Source organism: Erythrolamprus reginae, chromosome 5, assembly GCF_031021105.1.
Source record: "Erythrolamprus reginae isolate rEryReg1 chromosome 5, rEryReg1.hap1, whole genome shotgun sequence".
In the NCBI taxonomy this organism is placed as follows: Eukaryota; Metazoa; Chordata; class Lepidosauria; order Squamata; family Dipsadidae; genus Erythrolamprus; species Erythrolamprus reginae.
The window spans coordinates 51228006-51242745 of record NC_091954.1 but is presented as its reverse complement, the minus strand read 5'-3'; the positions used below and the strand labels follow the sequence as shown (position 1 = coordinate 51242745).

The 14740-nt window shown below is 38.8% G+C and overlaps 1 long non-coding RNA gene across 3 annotated transcripts in view; it reads right to left on the bottom strand.

Annotated features, from left to right (window-relative positions):
• LOC139168416 (uncharacterized) overlaps window positions 1-14740 on the bottom strand; it is a 214343-nt gene that overhangs the window by 188671 nt on the left and 10932 nt on the right. For all 3 annotated transcript variants that reach the window (XR_011559289.1, XR_011559287.1, XR_011559288.1), the window contains exon 3: window positions 11854-11985. This is a non-coding gene — a long non-coding RNA (uncharacterized lncRNA). The remainder of the gene's footprint in view (window positions 1-11853; window positions 11986-14740) is intronic.

Here is a 14740-nt window from a genome sequence, read left to right as displayed (position 1 = left end):
TCTCTCATTGGAGAGAAAAACCTGGGATATTTCGGAATTAATGATAGTCCCCAGATGCAGGATGGAAGTGGATGGATCAAGATGACTCTTGTTAAGGTTTATGGAAAAACCATGGTTCTGTAGAACCGACATGGTAGAGGAGAGGTCTGCAGCTACACCAGCTCTGGAATTACCATGAATTAAAATGTCATCTAAATAACATAAAATATGAATGGGAGAGGCCCGGATATGAGCCGCCAAGGATCCCAAGAGTTTAGTGAAAACCCTGGGAGCTGAGGAGAGCCCAAAAGGCATAGCCCTATACTGAAAATGCCTGCCTTGAAGGCAAAGCGCAGAAATCTCCTATGGACCTTGGCAATGGGGATATGGAGGTAGGCCTCAGTGAGATCTAGAGACACCATAAAGTCTCCTCGATGAAGAGCTGATAAAATGGAAGATAGGGAGTGCATTTTGAATTTTCTATATTTAATGAAGCGGTTTAATTTCTTTAGGTCCAAGATGGCTCTCCAACCTCCAGAAGTCTTAGGGACCATGAAGAGGATGGAATAGAAGCCTAAAACTCTCTGGAGAGAGGGGACCGGTTGAATAGTTCTAATAGTCAACAAATGAGAAATAGCCTCCTCCATTCGAATACGAGATGGAGAGGAACTGGGAGAGGGACAAGAAATAAAACGGTTAGGGGGAGAAGAAATAAACTCTAACCTTAGGCCCCTTTCCACTGTGTCAATGACCCAGGGATCCTTACAAGAGCGGTGCCAGGCGGAAGAGAACCAGGCTAGGCGACCGCCTATAGGCAGGTGAGAAAACTTACCATCTGGTTCTTTTGGAAGTTCTGGTAGTAGAGGATCCTCTCTGATAGCGGGACCCTCTGCCCCTGGTGGTTCTAGCTTGGGATCGAAGCGAGGGGAATACTGACCTGGGCTCTTGTGAAATGCGAAGCTTTGATCCTGCTGACGCCCGGTGCGCCGAAAGGACTGCGGTTTCGGGGCCTTCTTGGTGGTAGGTCCCAAGACCTTTTTCTTGTCTGCGTTTTCCGTAAGGAGAGGGTCCAGAAGATCTCCGAAGAGGAGGTTACGTTTCAGTGGACCCATAGCTAACTGCCATTTCTGTCTTACCCCCGCCTGCCAAGGGCGGAGCCATAGAAGCCTTCTGGCCGTTGTGGAGGCTGCTACTGACCTGGCTGCAAATCTGGAAGATTGGAGAGTAGCATCTGCTATATATTGGGCAGCTGCGAAGATTTTGTTGAAATCCTGTTGGCCCCGTAAGTCATCTGGAGGCAGGTGTAGTTGGAGCTGACGAAGCCATAAGAGCATAGCTCTGGAAAAGAAGGATGCCGCTGCAGCACTCTTAATGGCCCATGAGTCTGCAAGGAGACTTCTTTTGAGCATTTGTTCAAGTCGTTTGTCTTCTGGCCGGAGGACCTCCTCTGCCTCGCCAGGTATGGCAGCCGTTGAGTGGAGCGTCTTCACTGGTTCATCTGGCCTGGGACATGTTAGGAGTTCCTCATAGGAGGGGGAGAGCTTGTAGAGCTTCTTGTCCTTGGGAGTGGGAGTGAAGCCTATGGTTGGGTGGTCCCACTGTTTAAGCAAGGCATCCTTAAACAACTTGGGCATAGGAATTACCTCATTGTCTTCCTGTTCCTCCATGAAGTAAGGAAGATTTTCCTCTGGGGGGTCTGTGGAAGGAGTAGCTTGCTTCTCTTGCCCGGCTAGCCCCGTAGATACTCTAGCTTTTAGCAGGAGAGATTTGAAAAGCTGCGAAGGGAAAATAGCAGCTGGGGCTGGAATCTTAATCTGAGATTCCTCATCCTCCGACAGACGCTGAAAGGGGTCATCATCCTCTTCTGCATCCACGTCCTCATCCTCTTCCTGAGAGGAGTCAGAGACCACCAAGACTGGGGCTCTGTAGGAAGGAGAAGAACTCACGGGACGGGAGGAGCGAGGGGGAGGATGAGACAGAGGAGGTACATTTAAAGATGAGAGTCTAGCATCAATAGTGTTAGTCAGAATAGTCAAGATAGACTGAAACTCCGGTGGCAAGGAAGAAATATCAGCCGGAAAAGCCTGAGGATCCCTGAGGCCCTGAACAGGTTCTGGCTGGGGGAAATCCTCGGTAATATCTGGCTCCTCTGGACCTAAACCCCATAGGTTAGGTTGGGGTGGATTTAGGTTTGGCTCATCCAGGGATAGCACAGGTACCCCAGAGGGAGGCAGGTTAGAGGCCTCCGGGGGGGTAGGGTTGATATGCACTTGGGCCTGCACCTTAAAACGTTTGGCTGATTTATCATGTATTTTTTGTAGGGCTAGGTCCCTTCTCTTCTCAGCCCTAGTGGGCTTGGCTAAAGACTGAGAGCCTGAGGAAGAGGAGGAAGAGGCCTGGGGAAGCTCAGAAGGATTACCAGTAGGCCTAACCTCTTTGGAACCTTTGGTAGTGCCTCTCTTGGGAAGGGAAGCCATAGTCTGAGCAATTACAGAAGACAAGGCTTGAGCCAAAAAATAGGGGGGAGAAGAATTATTTTGTGGAATTCCCAAGAGGATAGGTGACCCTGCTCCTAGGCTCAGGAGCTGCTGCGCCTTAAGAGGCAATCCTGGGCGATACCAAGAGTTCTTGTCCTTAAGTGCAGCGTGGCAGGCCTCACTAACTTAACTTTAAGAAAACCAAGGCACACTGGTTGGAGGCCACTTCCGTGGAGAATAGGCCCGAGGAAACTCAAAGCGACGACTCCAGGGTCAAGCGGCGGGCTGTAGGCACTAATGGCCGACCCCTTAGGGCAGAACCGAAAGTGCAACTTACTGGGCGTCAGAGCCTTGGCGCCAAAATAACTGCTCCGTTATTTGCAATAGGAGCGACTAAGCCCGGGAGACAAATCAAGTCCCACACCGCGGGAGGTAAATAGCCCTTAATTAGTTGAAAGAATAAAGCTTGGCTTCCGGTTTGGCGGTGATCGCGGCGGGACATCCTTGGCAGGGCTCTGCCAAGCGATCCCTTCTACCCCCTTCGAAGGTCGCATTCGCGATCGGATCGGGCTCGGATGGCCCGATCCCAGAACAGGGGGCTCCCCTCTGCCCGAGGAGCCATCGCCGAGACTCCAGAGGCAGCGGTTCGCCCCGCAGCTTCGAAGACGGGAGAACCGATCCTCTTCGTCTGAGAGGACCGGCCAGCGCTTTCTCCCCTCACCCAGCGGGAAGCTGAGAAAAAGCTCTAAATTGAAAGTTCTACATTTATCTAACTGAAAAAGAATACATCCGATAAAGGACTCAAGGTAAAAAATTTCCTCTTTGTTTCAAGACCAAAATCTGAAGATTTGATCGTTCGCAAGCCTCAAGGGAAAGTTTTTTTTTTAACGAGGCGAAAGTGAAAGTTTTTTTTTTTCTGAGTCTCATCCGCAAATAACAGCCGAGACTAAATTCTCTCATCTTCATTGTTTCCATCTTGTATTTGAATTTTGGAATCTAAAAAATATTTTTTCTTACTCTATGCTTTAATAAAAGATTTTGAACTGGAAATGGCTATTTAGAAGATTTCAATGCTTAAAAGAAGTTAGTAAAGATGACTAAAATTTCTTTTTTATAGTCTGTTAAAACATTGTGTTCTGGGCTGACATCTTAACTGCGGAGGAATATAACTTTGTTGCCTTATTTTTTTTTTCTCTCATCCTGTTGTCTTTGCAACATAATATCATTATATAACAACTTGAAAATAAATGGGAAATAGAAGGAACTGATACCTTTCCTTTGGAATATTTACCTTTGGATTAACCTACTTGGATTACTTGCTGACTGTCTTTGAACTATTTTGGATTACTTGCTGATTGCTTTTTTTCCTTGGGATTATTTTTTCTTCTGAGAACCTTTTCACATCTGCCTGATCATATGAACTTCTGACTTCTAACCTGACTCCATCTTGGGATCTATTTTTTTTTGCCTTTGTCTTGAATTTGGAAAAGAACATAGACTCCATTTTAACTACAAGAAAATTATTAATTTGACTTTTTTTTTTTTCGTGAGACCTGCAATTGGGATTAAGTACAATTGTATTTTCTGACATTGGGATTCACACTCTTTATTCATCTAATATAATTTCCTGATTTATAAGAAGAACATAACTATACATATTGTGTTTTCTTTTTGATTAATTAACTCTTTCTTTGTTCTCCTTCTGATTTTCCTTCTTTTTATTTCTATTTTTGAAAGAAGTTTGAATTGAAGACTATGCATTGTTAGCAAACCTTGGTTTCCTGCTCTATTTTAATTATTTGAATTGAAATACTCCCCATTTCTTTTTTTTTTCTCTCCCTTTTTCTCCCTCTTCTTGCTGCCTTATTAAATCTTTTTTCTCTTCTTTTTTTCTTTGTACTTTTTCAAACTTTCCCTTTTTAAAATAGTTATTACTCTTTCTTTGCTGTCATTTATTTTGTCTTTTTATTAGACCATTTACAGTGATCCCCCGTTTATTGCGTCCCCAACCATTGCGAACAGGGTACTTCGCTATTTTTCAACCCGGAAGTCAAAAATACCATCTACGCATGCGTGCCGGGCACGCATGCGTAGATGGCAGCGGCTTCCCTGGGTCTTCCCCCTCTTGCTGGCGTCAGCGAGGAGTTTCCCCACCGCCCACGCAAACTCCTCGCTGCCGCCCGCCCTTCGCCCGCCCACGCCGTTCATTCTCGCCGCTTTTGAGCTAAATCCGGGAGCGAATTCGCTCCCGGATTTAGCTCAAAACCGCCGATAGCAAGCGGCAAGGAACGGCTTGTCTCGGCGCTTTCGAGCTGTCAGCTCGAAAGCGCCGAGACAAGCCGTTCCTTGCCGCTTGGTATCGGCGGTTTTGAGCTGAAAACCGGCGGTTTTGAGCTCAAAACCGCCGATAGCAAGCGGCAAGGAACGGCTTGTCTCGGCGCTTTCGAGCTGACAGCTCGAAAGCGCCGAGACAAGCCGTTCCTTGCCGCTTGGTATCGCCGGTTTTGAGCTCAAAACCGCCGGTTTTCAGCTCAAAACCGCCGATAGCAAGCGGCAAGGAACGCCTTGTCTCGGCGCTTTCGAGCTGTCAGCTCGAAAGCGCCGAGACAAGCCGTTCCTTGCCGCTTGGTATCGCCGGTTTTGAGCTCAAAACCGCCGGTTTTCAGCTCAAAACCGCCGATAGCAAGCGGCAAGGAACGCCTTGTCTCGGCGCTTTCGAGCTGACAGCTCGAAAGCGCCGAGACAAGGCGTTCCTTGCCGCTTGCTATCGGCGGTTTTGAGCTGAGTCCGGAAGCGAATTCGCTTCCGGACTCAGCTCAAAACCGGCGATACCAAGCGCCCCCCGGACCCCCAACCCGGGTTTGGGGGGCTGCTAGGAAGCCCTCCATGCCGGCGGCAAACAGCCGCCCCGCCCCCAATCTTCGGCTCCTCGCTAGCGCTGTGGGAGTAAAAACACCGTCTGCACATGCGCAGACGGTGTTTTTACTTCCGCATCGCTACTTCGCGAAAACCCGCTCGTTGCGGGGGCTCCTGGAACGTAACCCTCGCAACGAGCGGGGGATCACTGTATTTTTAACTTTTACTGGTTTTTTATTCCTAAAAGTTTTATATTAGTTTCCTGAGGTATTATATCTTTAAATTTTTAAAGACAATTTAAATTTTTAAAATAATTAATAACAATATATATTGGATTTTGAATTTTGAACTTTCTTGATAATTGAATAGTTATAATTTAAGCGTAACCGCTAATAAAACAGATTGAATAGATTTGGAATTTATAGAAATTTTCTCCTTTTCACTATATATAAATTTAGATTGATTTAAATTAACTCAAATTTTAAACAGCGGATTCAAAATTGATAATGTCAACTTATTCAACCGTTGTTAAAACAGTCAAAAAACAACCTACTGCAACAATCTCTTCTCCACAAGTGTCCCCACGTCCTTCCCCGACACACCAGGCCTCAGCTATGTCTTCCAAGGATAAAGAAAAAGACAAAACAACGCAGCCCAACTTTGCAACATTACAAGAAACTTTAAACAATATGCAGGACTCTATCTTTAAATCTCTAGAGAATGCCACCCAACAAAGAGAGGTTATAAAAGAGGATGCAACACAACAAAGGGAAGCCATAAAAGCAGACTTGGCAGAATTTAAAAAGGAGATGGCCCAACTGAAAGCTGACATGGGCGAGGTGAAAGACCAGATAAAGGAGATCCAACAAACACTACAAGAAAGTGATGATCGAGTGAAAAAGGTTGAAGAGAAATCTGACAAAAACGCTAAAAGAATTGATTATCTCGAAGGGAGAGCTGATGCAAGACACAGAAGACATGATGAATCAATTATTCAGCTGGAGATGCAACGTGCTTCGTATGGACTACGATTTCAGAATATGAAAGAGGAAAAAGATGAAGATTTAAAAATGACTATGGCGGAAACGATTGGAGGTATACTCCAGGAGGTTCCTGCTGCGCTAGTGAAAGAAATCGATGAAGTTTACAGGACTTCGAATAGTTACATCCGTCGCCACAATCTTCCAAGAGAGATTCATATCAAATTCACCAGGAAAACTTTGCGAGATGACATACTCCATTGGGCAAGAAACTCCAAACTCCAACATCAAGGAGTGGAAATAAAAATATTAAAACAAGTTCCAAGAAGTGTCAGAGAGAGCAGAAGAGATTACCAGTTTCTTACCAGAATTTTGATCAAAGAAAATATAACCTATCGTTGGTTAATCCCACAAGGTCTTTCTCTGACATGGCGTTCTACAAGATACAAGCTGGAAAATGTAGAACAAGCTAGGTATTTCTTTGAAAATAGTGGCATCAGCCACATGGACTTTTCAGATAAACAACAAGAGGCTCATCAACAACCAGCACAACAGCAATCAGGGGAGATACTAGCAATCCAACAAGAAGAACTATTGGGGGCCACAGCTCTAGCAATAGAGCAGGACCAAGGTGCTATAAGAAGAGTTCAGCCTCAGCGAGAAACCAAAAAACCCACTAAATGACAACAACTAAAGATCTAAAGATCTTTTCGGTAAACGTTAACGGACTTAATGAACCAAGGAAAAGGAAACAAATCTTCTCTAAAATCAGAAATCAAAATGCTCAAATTGCAATATTACAAGAAGTACATATCAAAAAAGATAACCAAAAATTATTGTTGAATCCCAAAATTGGAAAAATGCATGCTGCATTAGCAGATCAAAAAAAAAGAGGTGTGGTGATGTATGTAGAGAATTCTATAAATTCCAAACAGATATATAAGGATAATGATGGTAGAATATTGATTGTACAAGTTGATATTGAACCTAGACCTATAGTGGTTGTTTCTATTTATGCTCCCAATGAAGACCAAATGATATTTTATAAAAATTTACATCAAATAATAATAGACTTAGCTATTGAGAATGTATTAATAATAGGTGATTTTAATGCTATTGTGAATAGGCAATTAGACCATTCAGGGGGAGGGAGCCATAATAAAAGGAAAAAAACAAAAAGAAATCTACTACCTAGTACTTTCCAAAAAATGAAAACAGAATTATTGCTAAATGATATATGGAGGGAAAGACACCCCCATAAAAGACAATTTACGTTTTATTCTAATCCCCACAAAATCTGGACAAGAATAGACATGGTATGGACATCAAAAATGGTTGCAGAAGAAATAAGGGAAGTAGAGATAGATGTTAATACATGGGCTGACCACAACCCAATAGTGGTCTATATAAGAAGGAACAACAAACAGAATATTTGGCGGATGAATAGAATTATACTAAATGATAAGAAATATAAAGATTGGATCGAAAAGGAATTAAAAATATTTCTTGAGATTAACAAAACCCCAGACACCACTCCACAGAATATATGGGATACACTCAAAGCTTATATAAGAGGGTTAACAATATCTTACACAGCAAAATACAATAAGGAAAATAAATTAAAGTACGTACAACTAATAAATGAATTAAAACAATTGGAATTTGCATCGCAGCAACACACCAAGAACAGAGACTTTAAAACAGAAATAAATGTAATTAAACATAAAATTAGAATTATAGAACAAAATCAAATAACTGAAAAAATTAAAAGAGCAAAACAACATTATTTTGAACATGCAAATAAACCAGGCAGATGGTTAGCATATAAACTTAGAAAGCAGAGTCAATCCAAATTGATAAAAAAATTAGAAGACAAAGATGGTACAATAAAATATGATACAGAAGGAAAGGCGGACATTGTTTATAACTTTTATAAAGATCTTTATGCCAAAGACAATGTTAGTGAAGATGAGGTTTTTAATTACTTACAGGCTTCAAAATTACCACAAATAACAGAAGATCAACAGACTATGTTGGATGGTCCAATAACAATGGAAGAACTCCTAACTATAATTAAAAAACAGAAAAACAATAAGGCCACTGGTCCGGATGCTATACCGGCAGAATGGTATAAGATAGACAATGAAATAGTAAGAAACTATATGTTAGAAATTTTTAATTCATGTAGACTTGAGGGTAAAATTCCGAAATCTTGGTCAGAATCGCTGACAACTTTAATACACAAATCCGGCACTGACCCACTAAAAATCAAAAATTATAGACCCATATCTTTATTAAATGTAGATTATAAAATATTTATTGCCATTTATGCAGATAGACTTAAAAGAATTATAAATGGAATAATACATCAAGACCAAAATGGATTTCTACCAGGGCGACAAATTAAAAATAACCTTAGAACAGTAATAAATACATTAGAATACTATGAACAACATCCAGATAAGACAGCATCCTTAATGTTCTTAGATGCTCAAAAGGCCTTTGACAACGTTAACTGGACATTTATAAAAATGCAATTAAACAAAATGAGATTTGGCTCAAAATTTGTTAATTTAATAGATACTATATACTCAAAACAAACGACTAAAATAATATTAAATAATAACCAATTACAAGCACTTGATATAAACAAGGGAGTTCGTCAAGGATGTCCTATATCACCATTGTTATTTATTATGACACTTGAAACTTTATTAATTAAAATAAGAGCGGATTCCGAAATAAAAGGTTTAACTATAGGAGACGAAACTTACAAACTCCAAGCTTTTGCAGATGACTTAACGTTTATAATTGAAGAACCGATAACAACTGTCCCTTCTTTATTGCAAACTATTGAACAATTCGGAAAGGTAGCAGGTTTAAAGATAAATAAAAGTAAAACTTCTTTCTTAACCAAAAATATGAATAAAATACAAGAAACTAAATTAGAAAATATTTCTGGAATAAAAACTGTAAAGAAAGTAAAATATTTAGGAATAAATTTAACAGCGAAAACAATAACTTTAAAAAATGATAATTATATAAAATTATTATCAGAAATTAAAAAAGATTTAGAAACATGGAACAACCTGAAAATATCATTTTTAGGAAGAATTGCCACAATCAAGATGAATATTTTGCCTAAGGTTTTATTTCTCTTTCAGGTAATTCCAATAAACCCAGGGGGAACTTTCTTTAAAACTTTGACAAACTTAGTTAAAAAATTTATATGGCAAGGGAAAAAAGCAAGGATAAAAATAAACTGTTTGGAAGACATTAAAGAAAGAGGAGGATTTGGTCTTCCAAACTGGAAATTATATTATCAGGCCGCCGCCTTAACATGGATTAAAGATTGGATAACCTTAGAGAATAAAAGAATATTAAATTTAGAAGGACATGATCTTATGCTGGGTTGGCATGCATTTATATGGTATGACAAGGAAAAAAATCACTCATATTTTAAAAGACACACATTAAGGAAGTATTTACTAGAGGTTTGGAAGGACATAAAGAAAAATCACTTCTTAAATGTTCCAGAATGGATAGCCCCCCTAGAAGCAATAACACATCCAAAATCTATAAAAGACACGAAAATATTTTATAGATATAAAGAATTATTAAATGATCAGATGAAGCTAAAGCTTAGGAATAAACTACAAGAAGAAGGGATAATAATAGATTGGTGGCATTATGCCCAGATTCGATCCAGATACCAGAAGGATATAACTCTTTATACTTTTAATAAAAGTAAGAATTTGCTAAGTCATTTAATTATTAATAATTCAGTAAAAATGATAGGGAAAATATATAAATTTCTTATCGCTCACAAAAATATAGAGTTGACTCTAAAAGATACCATGATAAGATGGTGCAGAAATATAGGCAAGGAAATAGATATAGATACTTGGGAAAAAGTCTGGATTAATAATTGGAAAATGACCAAGTCAGTTTCATTAAAAGAAAACCAAATTAAAATGTTTTATAGATGGCACCTTCCACCTAACAGGATAGCTAAAATGTTTCCTAAAACATCCCCACTGTGTTGGAAATGCAAGAAAGATATAGGAACTTATTACCATCAATGGTGGACATGTAGCAAAGCTAAAACTTATTGGAAGATGATTGAGAAGATATTAAAAGAAATATTAAAATATGACATAGATAACACCCCGGAATTTTACTTATTAGGAATTACTAATCAGACTTATAAGAAGGAAACTCTTTACTTAATTATACACATATTAACTGCGGCTAGAATAATATACGCGCAAAACTGGAAGGGGGAGGAAATCCCCAAGAAAGAAGAAGTTATAGCTAAAATATTAGATTGCGCTGAAATGGATATGATGACAAGACGATTAAACGATCAAGAAGATACAAAATTTTATGAAACATGGAACAACATATATAAATGGTTAGATAAGAAAAAATAAGAGATAGATCTGTTTTTATTTAGGTAATAACAATATTAGATGTATTTGTTGATGATTTTGACATAGTTGTTTACTCACAAGCGGTATATTAAAAATTTTGTTTTATGTATGCTTAGTAATTGAGATTAGTTTGAATGTTTGATTAGATGAATATATTACACTTAAATAACATATTAAGCATTTTTACTTATACTGTACTAATATTGCATTTAAGATTTGAAAATTTTTTACTAGACTTTTTAACATTCAACAAATGTTTGATTATGTATTCTTTTCTCTATTTGAATGTATACTTTCAAAAGAAGCGGGGAAATACATCCCCATTTTATGTTTAATGTTTGTACGTCTGTATGTCTGTTTTATGAAAAATAATAAAAAAATTGAAAAAAAAAAGAAAGAATAAAGCTTGCTCTCGGCAGGACCTCCAAGGCCGGAATTAACAAACCGGCCGCGGCTACAGCACGGAGGGAAAAACCGCGAATGGCTGAGCCGTTAACTTCTCCCCCAACTCAAAGCCCAGTAGGGCTGAGAAAAAACCTGCCGGCAAGCTGAGTAATGGAAAAATCTTACTTGCTATTGAAGAGAGATCGAAGGGAAGGTGTTTTATCGAGAGGAACGAGCATTCACACACATCCGAGGATGCGAACTGAGCGAATTCTGGGGAAGGGGCGGATCCAGCAGTCTTTTTTAATACTAGGCTCAGTTCCAACGGATTGGACAGGAGCAACCCATGTGACTGCTGGACCCACTCCTTCAGTACGGAGAAAAGGAAAATAGCAAATTGCATCACAATTTTTGTAGTACCATCACCTGACATGTCTTTATAAACATCATCCTCTTCTGTATAAAGTTAAAAATAGAATAGAATAGAATAGAATTATTTATTGGTCAAGTGCGATTAGACACACAAGGAATTTGTCTTTGGTGCATATGCTTTCAGTGTACATAAAAGAAAAAGATACATTTATCAAGAATCATGAGATCCAACACTTAACGATTGTCTTAGGGGTCAAATGATGTTTCTTTTTGTCCCTCTTTGAACCACTTTCTGGGTCTACAAAGCATAAAATGCTATTCTATAACTGCATTGAAAATCAAGTTTGTCACTGTTTCCAACTCTTCATTTACCTTTATACGGTAGGTTTCTGTCAAATGCAATGCTCCTTGCACTGTTCTCTCTCCTCATCACTGGCCATTGGAGTCAGATTGTGTGTCAGAGTTGGTGAAATGGTATATATTAAGTTGCTGGAGTTGTCATATCTAGTAAGAGTGAAAAGCAACAACAATAAGGATGGGAATGTTCCTATTTATAGACCAGATTTCTTATCCAGGCCTAAAGAAAAAGTGAAGACACAGCAGGAGGACATCAGCTGCTTTCTTTCTCAACTTTCCCAGCAAGAAAGACCAATGCTAACCTAATTTGGCTCACTTCAAGGTTTGCAATTAATTAATTAATTAATTAATTAATTAATTAATTAATTAGATTTGTATGCCGCCCCTCTCCATAGACTCGGGGCAGCTCACAACATGGCTTCTTGGTGTAGTTTTTCATTACAGATTTCCTTAGTCATACTTTCAAGTCTATTTAAAACAAATAACATAGGAAATCATAGTCTTCCAGCTGTAGAATATTGTACTACAGGTTGATTTAATTAATGGTTCACTGAATGCACTGACTTCAATGCACACTGTATGTAAATGAACAGTTTGACAAGTACACGGACAGAAATTTAACTGTATTTTTAAGCTGTATTTTATAATCTAGTTAAAATTATTTGCTTTATTTTTTGCGGTATTGTCATATCTTCAGAATGGTTGTTTCAGCCTAAATCTTGCCAGGCGTGGTCCCTGAAGCCCTGTCATTCTTGAATTTCTGTCTGCTTCACAACAGATAACAGCTAAACATGACTATTCGCAGACCAGCCAACTGGGACATGATTAGTCCAGGAGAAAATTGTAGCTAATGCAACCTGAACAGAAGGATGTTTATTTTGTAAGAACTGAATAACATTCTACAAATGAGCCTGATCTGCCCTAAGGCTATTACATATACTAGAAGCAAAAGTCAGTTGTGCATTTGTAAATTATCTATAGTTTATTTCCCATTTTCTCCTCATGTCTTTTTGGAAGAACAGCATTGCTGTTAGTTTTTGTTGTTGCCGTTGTTTAAGGGAGAAAGGCGGCATTGAGAAGTAACAAGCAGAAAAATTATATTACTCTACTAATGACTTTTATTGTTGTGGGAATAATCTCTGAAGTTCTTTTTTTCTTTTTAAATTCTGTCTAAATTTCTTTCCAAAAAGGTCTGCTAAATTCAGCAGATGATAATGTTATTCAGTTCAGGAATGGAGAGTTTACTAATCTGATATTATAAGAGTTAAGCCCTCATTTTATATTTGTTATAATCCCAATGATTCCAGATTTTATTACACAATGTATATGATATTTCAAGATGTAACTTTATTTTGGCCTGTCTAATTTTCACATAATACTTTCTGATTCATTGAAGTCACTTATAGTTTGGAATTGGGTATAAACTGATTCAGAAGTATGCCATGGGTGAAATTCAAAATTTTTCCCTATTGGTTCCATGAGCATGACTTTATTTATTTATTTATTTATTGATTGATTGATTGATTGATTTGATTTGTATGCCGCTCCTCTCCGTAGACTCGGGGCGGCTCACAGCAACAACAAAACAATGTACAACAAATCTAACAATTTAAAAAACAATTAAAACCCCATTATTAAAAGGAAACATACACACAACCATACCATGCATAAACTGTATAGACCCGGGGAAGATGTCTCAATTCCCCCATGCCTGATGGCAGAGATGGGTTTTAAGGAGTTTACGAAAGGCAAGGAGGGCGGGGGCAGTTCTAATCTCTGGGGGGAGCTGGTACCAGAGGGTCGGGGCCGCCACAGAGAAGGCTCTTCCCCTGGGTCCCGCCAAATGACATTGTTTAGTCTACGGGACCCGGAGAAGGCCAACTCTGTGGGACCTAACCGGTCGCTGGGATTCGTGCGACTTTGGTGGGCATGGCAGGGGAATGATACTGCAAAAAAACCCATTCCCTCCCCACTCTGGGGCCATCTAGAGGTGGTATTTGCTGGTTCTCTGAACTACTCAGAATTTCTGCTATCGGTTCTCCAGAACCTGTCAATCTACTGAATTTTACCTCTGAAGAATATCTTTTATATCTGATTTAGGTGGACAGCATAAATCTCAATAAATTGAAACTTTATCCTGATGTAACAGAATATTTTTATTAATGGATTCTATGGGTGCATATTCCCTAAAAATAAGGGAGAAAAACTCCTGTAGTTCAATTTAATAACTAAAGACTAAGTTGTCTCAGATTCCTTTCCACAATTATTACTAGACTGAGATAAACAGTCACTAGTATCCTATACCCAGTACAGTGTAGACTTCATATTGTACATTGGATGATTGAAACTTTCAAGATAATTAGAAACTAATCTGTTTATACAAAATGTTCCTTAGGTGAAGAAAAAGATATATTATGAAGCAAATAGTGTATTCTATATAGAAATAGAAACTAAAATTACAAATTCAGCAAAACCCTAAGACAATTCAGTTCCACATCTTCCTAACCATAGCTTTTCTTGCTTATATTTCCATAGAGTCAAGGGCCATATACTGAATTTAATAAACAGATTATTTCCATTTCTTATTGTTTTTTTAAAGGGGAAATGCCTTCTATCTAGTATTAATCTTTTTATATTGACTTACAGTAAGGTTAACTACAAAAATAAAGCAAGAAAAAATATTATAAATGCAGCATAAAATAAAAGTATATCTAATTGATTAGCAGAAGGAGCAGAAACATTGTTTTGTACTGCTGAAAAAGAATTTACAGGGATACAGTAATAAAATCAGTATGAATGCAGGAATATCTATTATACACATAGGCCACTAGCCCCTTCCTAACAAATTAGTTCCCATTCTACACAGTGTGCTATAAGCAAAAATGCAAGAGGTTTTAGAGGG